Source organism: Rousettus aegyptiacus, unplaced genomic scaffold (assembly GCF_014176215.1).
Source record: "Rousettus aegyptiacus isolate mRouAeg1 unplaced genomic scaffold, mRouAeg1.p scaffold_m13_p_11, whole genome shotgun sequence".
NCBI classification, from domain to species: domain Eukaryota; kingdom Metazoa; phylum Chordata; class Mammalia; order Chiroptera; family Pteropodidae; genus Rousettus; species Rousettus aegyptiacus.
Genome location: NW_023416286.1, coordinates 59,637,323 through 59,649,398, shown reverse-complemented (window position 1 = coordinate 59,649,398; position 12,076 = coordinate 59,637,323). Strand labels below are relative to the sequence as shown.

Sequence of the window (12,076 nt, the reverse complement as noted above, 5' to 3'; positions counted from 1 at the left end):
TTTCAAGGCCTCAGATTATAGATATACTGGTTATATTACATTAAGCTGAATTTTAATATTTTCTTGATGGCTTCCTTTCGATCTTTTCATTAGGGCCACGTGGTGTGCTACAGCCATCTATTTCCATCTAAGGATCAGTGGCATCCTATTGGTAGCTTGAAATTCACAAATATGTTTTGGAAATTGACAAACATGTTTTCTCCCCAGAGATGAGTTGTTAGATGTTTACCGTCACAGCACTGCTTTTGTTCCTCCTGCCTCTGACCTGTTAGGTGGCTTTTGGGAAAGCAATGCGTATCCTTTTGTGACTTTCTCCTGTGATAAGTCAACACTTATAAATAGTGACAACATTGTTTTGATTAGAAGCAATTAAAAATGAAAAACAAATATATGGTAAAGGCAAAGACAAGCAATTCAAGGAGAAATATACAGTCGTTGCTGGTCTCAGAAATATCTGCTTTTTTAGAACAGCCAATTTACAATATAGGTTTCTAATTTTAAAGCACATTGTAGACTTATTAAGGATGACTTACCTTTTATAATGTCCTGTAATGTTATGACCATATTATTAAATATTTCTGAATATCTTTTTTTTTCTTTGATCTACTTATTCTTTTGAATAATCCATTTTTATCTATCTTAATACTTTACATTTTAACAAAGGCTAACTCGAACATTCTTATCAAGCATGTAAGCAGTCTACTTCTTTGACTCACCAATATGAATTGTTAAAAATGTTTTTTACATTTCAAGTTATTTGTGGATAAGATGGTTTTATTGCTTCTCCTACAGAAAAGTAGATTAAATATGCATTTCTCTTTATTTCTTGAGGGCCTTTTAACAATAGAAAAGTAGTGGGCTAGTTACTAAAGAATCCTAAAAATTTCCTGCTAATTAAAACAAAACATAAAAGATTATTAAATTCAGCATCCTTGCCTGTACTTTCATATGTATAATACTTTAGAGTTTACACAGACCTTAAATAGAATAGCAATGATACCACTTTTTAAGCATTACTAGGTGTCAGTTTGGGGTAACGTGCTTTATATATTTTATTATCATTTTATCTTAATGACCTTAGGAGATTTCTAGGCCAAATATTATTATGTTTCCTATTTTATAGATGAGAAAACTGAGGATTAAAGCTATCATTATTTGCTGAGTAATCTAGTTACTAGATTTACAAAACTACTAGATAAACTAAATTCATGTGTTTTGTTCTACTTCTTTGTAGTTGTATGATTTTGCATAAGCCATTTAACTATCTTTGCCTTTCTTTTCTTACTATAAGACAAGGATAATGATTCAACCTCATAGACCTCTTATGACTATTAAATGTAATAACATATGTACAGTGCTCACTACCTAGAAGTGATGAACATGTGCTTTCTATTCTTTAGTTCTTAACTATCCACTTATGTATATTTTAATTGACTGAAGGAAGTTAGGTTTAGTAACACAATTGTTTTGCATTTTTCATTTAGGAAACACATCCTAAGGTGATCCCCAGTGGGTCATGGCCTTGTATAACGCACCACCCTTGAGCAGTGGGTGAAAGTTGAGACTTGTTTCTAGCAAATAAGATTTGGCAAAGTTGATAAGATGTCTCTCCTGTGGACATGTTGTGTCATGTTGTAAGGCTTTGTCTGAGCAGATGGGAGTGCCAGACTCTCCTGCTAGCCCCGAGGAAGTGAGCTGATGTGTTGTGAAAGGCCAGTGGAGAGGGGGCCACACAGAACGGAAGTGCGAATGGCATCTGGAAGCTGAGAGCGGCCCTCAGATGACATCTAACAAGTAGATAGGGACCTCAGGAACTAGATGTTGCCAACTACCACTTGAATTTGGAAGAGGCACCAAATTTCAGAAATGAATGCAACCTGGCTGACACCAGAATTCCAGCCTTGTGAGATCCTGAAGGGAGGATGCCGTATACTGTGCCTGGAATCCTGACCCCAAGACACTGCCATCTAATATGTGTGTATTGTTTTAAGCCATATTTTTTACTATATTTGTGGTAATTTGTTACACAGCAGTAGATAGCTAATACACACATCTATTCAAGTTTCTGAATATCTATCTAACTTTGACCCATTTTTCCCACATTAATATATTAAGGTATATCTTACATTTAATTTGTAACTAGAGCCAAATAAAAACTAGTTTCTTAAGATTTTAAAGGACTATTAATACTTTTTAACTATCAACAGATTTAAAATATGAGTGAAATCACAGATATAAAACAGACCCTTTTTTTGTCTACGACCATGCCACTTTGAACACGCCCGATCCTGTCTGATCTTGGAAGCTAAGCAGGGTTGGGCCTGGTTAGTACTTGGATGCGAGACCACCTAGGAAGACCGATTCTGTAGATGTAAAAACAAATCAAAAAACACCTTTTATATTTAAAGAGATATTGGAGCTAGTCTAACTCTTTTATTTTATAGAGAAATAAATTTATAAGAAAATTCATGAGAAAATCGAATCACCTTTACACTGTACATTTTGAAATTTTCACTGAGATTTTGAAATTTATCTGCACAATTTGAAATTTTCACTGAGATTTTTATCAGATTGCCCTGAAAGAGGTCTTTAATTTATATAAATATTCCTTATATTGTTTACTTATAGGTGAGGAAATGCCTAAAGTTGCATTGTGTCAATACAAAGAGAATACATTCATGTTTGGCCTGAATCAACCCATACCCATTCGAAGATCAGTAGTTGTCAGAGTGGAGATAGGCCTGGAGGTAGGTAGCCAAGAGTCACCCATGTCCACTGACTGGTCCTATTAGTCATGCCATCTCTCTTCTTAAGGGCTACCAATAGATTGGCTTCTGACTTCAGATTGAGGGACCCAAGTTTAATAATTCTGCTTACGTGTAGGCTGTAGAGGATTCAAGATTTAAATGAGTCAATGACTCATTATGTCTATCGAATAAGTAAAAACTCTGCACCATGCTATTTAAGGTCTTTCCTCAGTGATCTGGCCTTCTTTACTGTGAACCTCTGCTCCAGACTCAAATTTTCTTTTCAAGGGAAGCTGACCTTATCATGTTCATCTCTGAGGGTTTTTTTGCATAACTCGCTATGAGTTTGAACTCCACTCTTCCTTCAGGCAGGGAAGCTCAAGTCCTCTTTTTTTTCAATGCTCATCTCAACACACTGGAATTGGTTTGGTAGTGCTGAAATTACACACACACACACACACACACACACACACATTTTCATACACTCATATTCTTGACTCCCTACATAGACAATATTTTCCTTGAATCTAGAGAAGAGTGTCATATACCAATTTCTATCCCCCACAGTATCTAGTATTGTACCTTGATAGATATTAAGTTGATGTTTGTTAACTGATTAATTAATTAATTGGTTAGTGTGGATAAGGAAGTGGGTAATGGATATAATTAGAGGAATGATAACAGGAACTTATTACAGTTGATGGGAACTGGGGAGTTGGTAATGGCTGTAATTAGAGAGCTAATAACAGGAGCATATCAGGAAGGGGATGCTCATGGGAAGACAAGGCCACAGGGAATAAGTGGCAAGAGAAAAGGCAATGAGACTGAGTAGCTGAAGGAAAATCCATACAGTGGCACAGGACATTATGGTTTTGCAACTGAGAGAGTTGCATAATTCTCTGATAAACTTGGGAGCAGGAAAACATATTGTGGTTTACACGATTTGTTCCTCTCCTCGCATCAGTGTGTGTGTGTGTGTGTGTGTATGTGTGTGTGTGTGTGTGTGTGTCACTATAATGTCCTTGAGATATATTCCATGTAGATTTTAGAGCATTTTCTCCTCCTCCTGAGTAACCTACCTCTTGGTTTTCAGCCCCAGAGTGTTAATTTGCAAGATAATGAAGGTAGTGTAAAGAGCTAAAACCTAAATATACGTGTGTGTGTGTGTGTGTGTGTGTGTGTGTGTATAAAAATAATGTTTTTTCAAGCACACCTATCTGGAACGAAATTACATCTGAAACTGAGTATGTCTAATTTAAACTATGTTGATTGTTAAGTGTTTAATTATATTAAACAAGTATAGCGAAGATGCTAAAGTAATTAAAATGGTGTGAAAACTGGGACAGTATGCAAGAGGCCGCACACTCCCTTTACGGGGAATCTGTTTTTTTTTTTTTTTTTATGAATTAATGAATTAATTTATTTATAGTGATGTTGGTTAATGAAATTCAGTAAGTTTCATCTGTACATTTTAACAGTAAGGTGTAAATATATATATATATATATATATATATATATATATATATATATATATATTTACATTGTAGATGCACCTCCCATAGTTAGATTTCTTTCTCTCACCACATATTTGACCCCTTTTACCTCGTCTACCTTTTTGACAAAAAACTTTCCTTTTCTTTTGAACCTTATGAATTTTTTTCCTTTCCCAAATTGAAAAGACCTTCCTTGTTTTCTTTTTCACTCCACTGGTAAGTTATCATTCTGTTTTTAACTCAAAATGGTAGGATCATTTGAAACAATGTCCCACCCTCTAAGCCTTCAAGCTGGATGTCAGTGCAGACTTAAGCATTCTTTGTTTTCTCATCATCTAAGTCACCATTTAAAATGTCAGCTCTAACAGGCCCTGAATACCGTTGCTAGATGTCCCTCACACACATCAGTCCTCCCTTTAAAGGACAGTGCCTGAAATATAGTCAAGGGATATTGGTAAAAATTATCTTTTCTCAGTTTCATATAGCTTTTTTTGTTGAGACCTATAATTGTCACAAGCATGCACATTCATGAACCAGAAATACTGTATAAGACTTTTTATTTACCATATAGTCTTGTGTAATAATGTGTATTAAAGAACTCATCAACCCAAAGTCTCTGAACTACTTAAGACTCTTTAAAGTTGATATAAACATATGCTTATATTTACATTAATTGTCTAGATAAAATACAGATGGATGTACAAGTTATAAGACCTTGGATAAGTTTTCTAGCCTCTAAGATTCTCATCTGTATAATGGATATGATGGCATTTACCTCATAAGATTGTTAGGTGGATTAAGTGAGGTAATAAATGCAAACTGCTTAGAATAGCCTGGCATATATGCATACTATGTAAGTTTTAGTTATTATCATTTAGTGATTGTATGTGGTCATTATTAATGTGACATCATTCTTAGGCCCGAGTTTGTCTATTGAGTCATAATTTACATACAATAAAATGCACAATTTTAAGTGTGCAGTTAAATGCCTTTGACAACTGTATACACTTGCATTATTTACATTCCGGTTAAGATATAGAACACTTATGTCACCCCAGAAAGTTCCTTGTGCCCCTTTGCTGTCAATATCCTTTCTCCCAGAGGAAAAAAATTATTCTTCTTTCTATCACCACAGGTTAGTTTTGCTGTTATAGAACGCCAGATGAATGGGATCACAGAGCACGCGCTCTTTTATATCTTGCTTCTCTTCTGTATTGTAGTTTTGACACTCACCCATGTTGCTGCATTTGTCAGTAGTTCAGTCCTTTTCATTGCTGAAGGTTATTGCAGTATATGAATATGTAACTTGTTTATCCAGTTCTCCTATTGATGAATACTTGGGTTGTATCTAGTTTGGGAGCTCTGATGAATGAAATTGCAATGCATATTCTTATATAAATCTTTTTGTGGATACATGTTTCCTTTCTCTTTGGTAACACCTAGGAATGGAATCACTGGATATAGGTTAACTGCATGCTAGCTTTTCAAGAAAGGAACCGATTACAAGATGGTTTTTTTCTCATTTTATATTCTCACCAGCAACGTATGAGATTCCCAGTTGCTCCATGTCCTCATTGACCTCATTCTGCCTTTTCGGCCATGCTAGTGAACATGAAGGGGATCACATTCTAGTTTTCATTTCCGTTTCCTCATTGATTAATGATGAAGAGCTTGTTTTCCTGTGCTTATTGGCCTTTCATACATCTTCCTTTGTGAAGTGTCGATTCAAGTATTTTGCCATTTTAATTTGTTTTTATTATTGATTATTCTTATGTGATTTAAATACTTATATAACAATTAAGTTCTTTGTGTACATATAGCACATTTATTTTGTATTTATTCCATTTGTCAAAGGAAGGAAATCACTGCCAAAGTGCTTTACTTATCCTCAAATAGATTCACTAAAGTATCAATACCTTTGTTTCAGAATTTCACACCAAAACCAGAGCCAAAGCAGGTGTTGCTACCATCTGAGAGTGATAATCATTTGCAGATGCTACATATGGTATCACCAGTAACTCAGATTCTACATTATGTAGCTCTCTACATTTTTACACTTTTGTGACTTAATCATTTCCTTCTTATACTTGTTTTAATTTGTCTCTTCAAGGAGAAAAAAAAAATCCCTGTGAGAATATAAGAATAATTAGTTTCTATGAATTGGATATTTGCAACAACTATTTTTTTAAGGTGGGGGGAGCAACTGTCTTTTTTTGGGGGTGGCGCATTACCTTCTATGTACAATAATGTAGCTGTGAAATTTGAATGCTTTCATTAGCTTGTATCAGGGTCATTACAGTAGTGACAGCTAAGAAATGTTAATACATACTTAGAAAATGTGTTTGTTAATGGCTCTCAGGCAAAGACTGTGACAGAGCTGCCCCTAATTCCATAAACATAAGGCATATTAATCCCTTTAGTTGACAGGTGCTTAAATGGGCAGATTGGGTGAGTAATTGGGTTGTTCTTCTAATCCTTAGCTTTGAATATAAATGAGAAATATCTCGATGTTTTTATTTGTCTTCAGTAATGTCTTCTAATTGATTTATTTTAAAATGAACTGTTTCTGTACAATAGTGATTTCTTTCAGCATCTGTTGTTCATGTAAAGAGGAGTTGCAATTATAAAACATTTCTAAAAGTCTATACCTTTTAATACTCAGCTTTTTTCCAGATTTCATCTAGAAGACTGGTGATATCATCCTCCAATTATTTTATTTTAAATAACGATATGTTTTGGGGGGAGAGAAACTATTCCCTAGGAATAAGATGAATTCCTTTGGAGGCTGCTCTGTGCCTTATATGCCCCTAGGATATAAATTAGTGCGATGCTGTATGACCCAAAATTTTTAAGATAGTTTCCAAAAGACTCTTAATATGCTCTCAGGAGGAAGCACCTGTCCTGGAAAGACCCAGCTCAATATTCCTCTTTACTTGACAGTGAGAGAAATTAGTTAGCATTTTTAAAAGTGGGCTGATATATTTCTAAACCTTTTGTTTCAGACTCTCATCTGTCAGTATGATGAAGGATTGGGGAAAAAAATAAGAATAAGTGAGGATTGTGTCATGAGAGGAATGGGAGACATTTTATAGGGCAATACAGGAAGAAAAGTTTGGAAGGAAAAATTGGGAAGTGCATCAATGCCAAATCAGGCGAACAAGTCAAGAAGCTCTCAAAAGGTCAGCACCTTAAAAATAGCAACAATGCAGCCAACACTTCTCACTAGAGCCACAGTGAATTACAGGACAGTAGAGTACAAAGGGAAGAGAAGTCAGGTAATAAAGTGTGGCACTATATCCAGAGAGACCCAAAGGAAGAAAACATCTGAGTAGCCAAATTTTGTATATGTATTTTTTCTTTTTTCCAAGTTTAGGGCTCTTGCTATATTTGATGTCCATGTACATCATCATTTGTAGAAACATTTGAAAACTTAGTTCATAAAGATAGCTGTTTAAGTTTTTAATTGATTAGCATTTGAAATGTTAGCAAATGTTAATGATTTTATTTTGGGGAGGATGAATGATGTGAAGTATTGCTACATGTGGCAATATGTTGTTACCATGTGTGGTCATGGTTGATGGGAGCTCCTAGAGAGAAGGATCCATCTCTCTTCATTTTTGTACCGGCTGGATCTGACACCATACCTGGCTTCTTGTCACAAAGAACATCCGCTGATGGAATCAGATCTGATTCAGAAGCTTTTTACCTCTTGAGTACTTCTTAATAATGATCTTTTAAGATAGAATTCTTCAAACCCATTTTCTTAAATAGTAAGTACATCCACAGGGTGCTACATTTTCTACCTCTGTTGCTGGTATAAATTGCCTTTCTTATGCAAAAAATTGCCTGTAACATAGCAAGACAGGAATTTTCGGAATGACTGTTCCCACTGGTGTTAAAAGGCCTGACAGGACAGAGAGAGACAAGTTTGGAAGAACAGTAGGACTTCAGAGGATTGTTCACATTTTCTTGCAAGTGCCTTTGGTGTGGTCATTATTTACTTTTTAAAGAGACTGAAATTCATAAGCTCTCAGGGCTAAGTTTTGAATCAATTTACTTTTCCAGCAAGAAAGGGAAACTTTAAACTTTGGAAACTAAGGGCAATAGAAAATACAATTCTCAAGTTTGTTCACTTTTTTGAACACAAGTTTGAACACTTTTTTCCCAATTCACTTTTCAGCTATATGATTAATTTCCTTGAAATTTGTAATTCTTTTACTCTAGGTTCCTCATTTGTTTAAGGAGCTGGACTACTAATGGCATTATACTGTTGTGTTGATTTTGGATTAGTTCAGTTTAATTACAATTTCAGCCCTTTCTAATCGGTTTTATATTTTTATTCAGACAATCTGTTGTCACACATAGATAATTATGACCTCTTTAATATGAAAAACAGCATAAAATATTCAACTAATACTTCGAAGAATATAAGACCTTGTACTATTATTCTTAAGCTCAATGATACTGATTTCTTTCTTCTCAAATACTAGTGACTACAACCATTACCTAGTCCTGTACATTTTACTTAGCTTCATGAAATAATTTTATAGTGCTTAGTTTGTTTTCATGTCTGTGAAAATACCAGTGGTATTTGTTAGCTATAAACTGGAACACCAAAGTGTTGTGTGAATCCATCTTGCGATGGAACTTTGAAATTAACAGAATGTTTTAGCTATCATTTGCATTTTTCACAACCAGGAAGCTGTTCAATGTAGACAAATCTAACACTAAGGTAGGAACTGGATTTATATTTATTCTCAATTTTCTTTGGAAAGGCTTGATCTTTAAAAATGCAAGTGTTCTTTTTAGGTCAAAGAATTGTAAAATATAAAAGAGGAACACTGACACTTTGTTTAAACATAGCATATCGTCATGCCTTAGGAGTGCGGAGAATGTAAATCTTTGAGTTAGATGAAGGTGCATATCAGGTGTTTAGAATCTTTAGTTGTCAGAAGTTACTGTTGAATAGGTTTTTGATTTGGCACAGTTCATACTCATTTTGGGGCATGTTGTGGAGGAACTCTCCTGTGTTCTCTTTTCATGTTGATTCATTAAGTCAACATTTATAGGCCTTTCCTGTAGACAGGGTACATATATAACTGTACACTAGTATTTGTAATATTAAATGCTGAATATAGTTTTATTATTTTTAATGAAAGCTGCATCCTAATAATTATCCCTCATTCAGCCTCTAGATATTTGCATTAACATTCTACAGTGTAGTGATTTATAAAAAAGTTATATCATTTATAGTGTTTGACTTTAAATCCAGGGAATATTAAAATGGGTTTATTTGTTAATATTGAAATGTAATATAATACTTTGCTAATATTGAAATAAAATATTCATGATGAAATTTTAAGCTTAAAAGGAAAGAGCTATTTATAAAGTTTCTACCATTTCATCTGATAAAAGATAAACCATAATTTATCTTTTCATTGGTAAATTCTTATGTACATTTATAGGTAGTATAGATTACTGGTGAAGGCCTTGGATAGTTTGGGATCATATCTTTGTTTAGTTATTCACGCCTGTTTAAATTTAGGCAGCTTTATTAAGCTTCCCACCCCCCCTTTTTTAATGGTGAAATGGGAATCATAATGATATTTACCTCATAGGGTTGTGAAGATTAAATAAGGAAGAACAGATGAAGTGCCTAGTATTGAGCACATATTTGGAACTCAATAGATGATTATATTCTATACCCTATATCTGGCACAATATCTTACACATACTCAAAATTACCTATTGAATAAATAAGTCAGTGCTTTGAGGTTCTGAAAACAACATTGATTCTGAAACACCTGGCTGCGTAGGTTGTATTCAGTTTGGTAATCAGTTGAACATATCCCTGAGTAAAGCGCTAATTACTTAAATCAATAAATAAGGCTTTTTATGACTTAGCAAGATCAAGACACCGTGCTAGTTGCTGTGGGACATGTAAAGCATAATAAGAAATGGTCCTTGTCCCTATGGAATTTTCATTACAATTATAGATAGGGATTAAGACCTGAACATTTGAAAAATTCAAAAATAGTGTTGAATTTGAGTAACAAATGAAATGATAAAAGAAAATGACAAAATTCTAGTAAGTGATGGAGATAAGAATTTTAGTAGTTAAACAAAATTTCAAGCCTCAAGATTCAGGGAAGATTAGTAACAACTTAAAACCTCAACACTGATAATATTTTGGATTTTTAACATTGTTTTCAATACTGATAATGGTAAATATGTTCTATTCTCCAATCAATATTTATATTTTGAAGTAGATTGCGTATAAATAAAGTACAATATTTATGCTTCAGTATGTGAAGACCAACATTGCCTAGTTCCATATACAACAATGAATGAAAAAAAAAATTCCCAACCAGGAGCACATTGTATAAATATACACGTAGCTAAAGTATGAGATACGATATGATAAATTTATTTGACTAACGTATCCTAAATGAGGAAAGAAACCGAGCATCATTGGTATGTACGCATTATTGAATAGATAGTAATTTGCTAGGGATGTAAAGGTAAAAAAGATAAAGTTCTGACCTTCAGGAGGAAAGAATGTAAAGGGGATTGAGTGACAGAGAGACATGCAGGTAAACATAGTATTGAGACATAAATCCTATAATCGAAATTTGTGCAAATGTTCTGGGAGGCCAGAGGAATATGCCACCTGAGCTATATAAAAGAATGATGAAGAAAAACAAGACAAAACTGAGTAAACAATAATGACCTCTAATGGGGAAAACTTCATAAAGGAGAAGGGAAATTATCTCAGTGGATTCCCCAAATGGGCGATGTTTGTTCATATCTGACATATGCAGGGTCAGATTTTTATGGAAGATACTAGACCCTAGAACACTCCATGCTTATGTTCAGCCCCTCGCACAGAATCTGATCATAGCAGGTGTTAATAAGTATTTGGTTGAATAAATAAATATTGCATTTATATTGTGCATAACAAAAGCAAACTGGGATTGGAAAAATACTTACTAGCACTCCTATTTTTCATTTATCTTTGTATTCCCCATAGTGCCTAATACAGTGTTTCTCTCACATTGTAGGTGCTCCAGTGTTTGTTAAATTTATGACTCTAGGGTGGAAATTGTTGACAATTAGTCTTATGTGGTAAGTAAACATGTCAGAGTTTCCCCATGATGTATCAGAACATATGGTAAATTTCAAAAGTGTTTGTTATTGTGGTACTAGCATAAGATTGAGATATTGATCAATAAAAAATAAAACAATAAATAGGAACTTCTTTTTATTGAGTGTTTTTCACTTCCCATGTGCTGCGATAAGCGTTTCATATAAATCATCTCTAATCTTTAAAATGATCTGCAAGTAGATTTAGCTCTGTTTGCAAATAATGAAATTAGACATCAAGAACTGAACTGACTTATTCAAGGACACAAAATCAGTAAGACCTGAAAACAAATCTAGAAACTGAAAGCTCTAAAAGGCTCTATTATACAAAAGAAAGTAGTCTATGATAATATGGACTTAAAAACAAGTGTACAAATAAAGGTTTAATTAATAAGTAAGAATGAAGTTAATTTTAGTGGAGAAAAAAGTTCCATTTCTACCACAAACAGCATATCAGTATAAATGCCAGATGGATTACAGTCAAATGTTTAAAGAGTAAAAAAAAAGAAAGAAATAAAAAATTATAAAAGCACCATAAGGCTAATATTTTCCTCATATCCATATATAGAAAGACATTCTGTATATAAAAGCAGTGAAGGAACAACAATGAAAATAATGATAGATTTGACGACATAAATATTTATTGCTTCTATAAATCAAAAGAATCAAAAGATATTATGCACAAAGTTTTAA

At 33.8% G+C, this 12,076-nt stretch overlaps 1 protein-coding gene and 1 pseudogene across 2 annotated transcripts in view; both read left to right on the top strand.

The window, feature by feature from the left end:
* Positions 1-12,076, top strand: part of HS6ST3 (heparan sulfate 6-O-sulfotransferase 3) — a 568,249-nt gene that overhangs the window by 234,169 nt on the left and 322,004 nt on the right. The gene's annotated exons all lie outside the window — the stretch shown is intronic.
* On the top strand, positions 2,255-2,372 carry LOC118609864 (annotated as a pseudogene).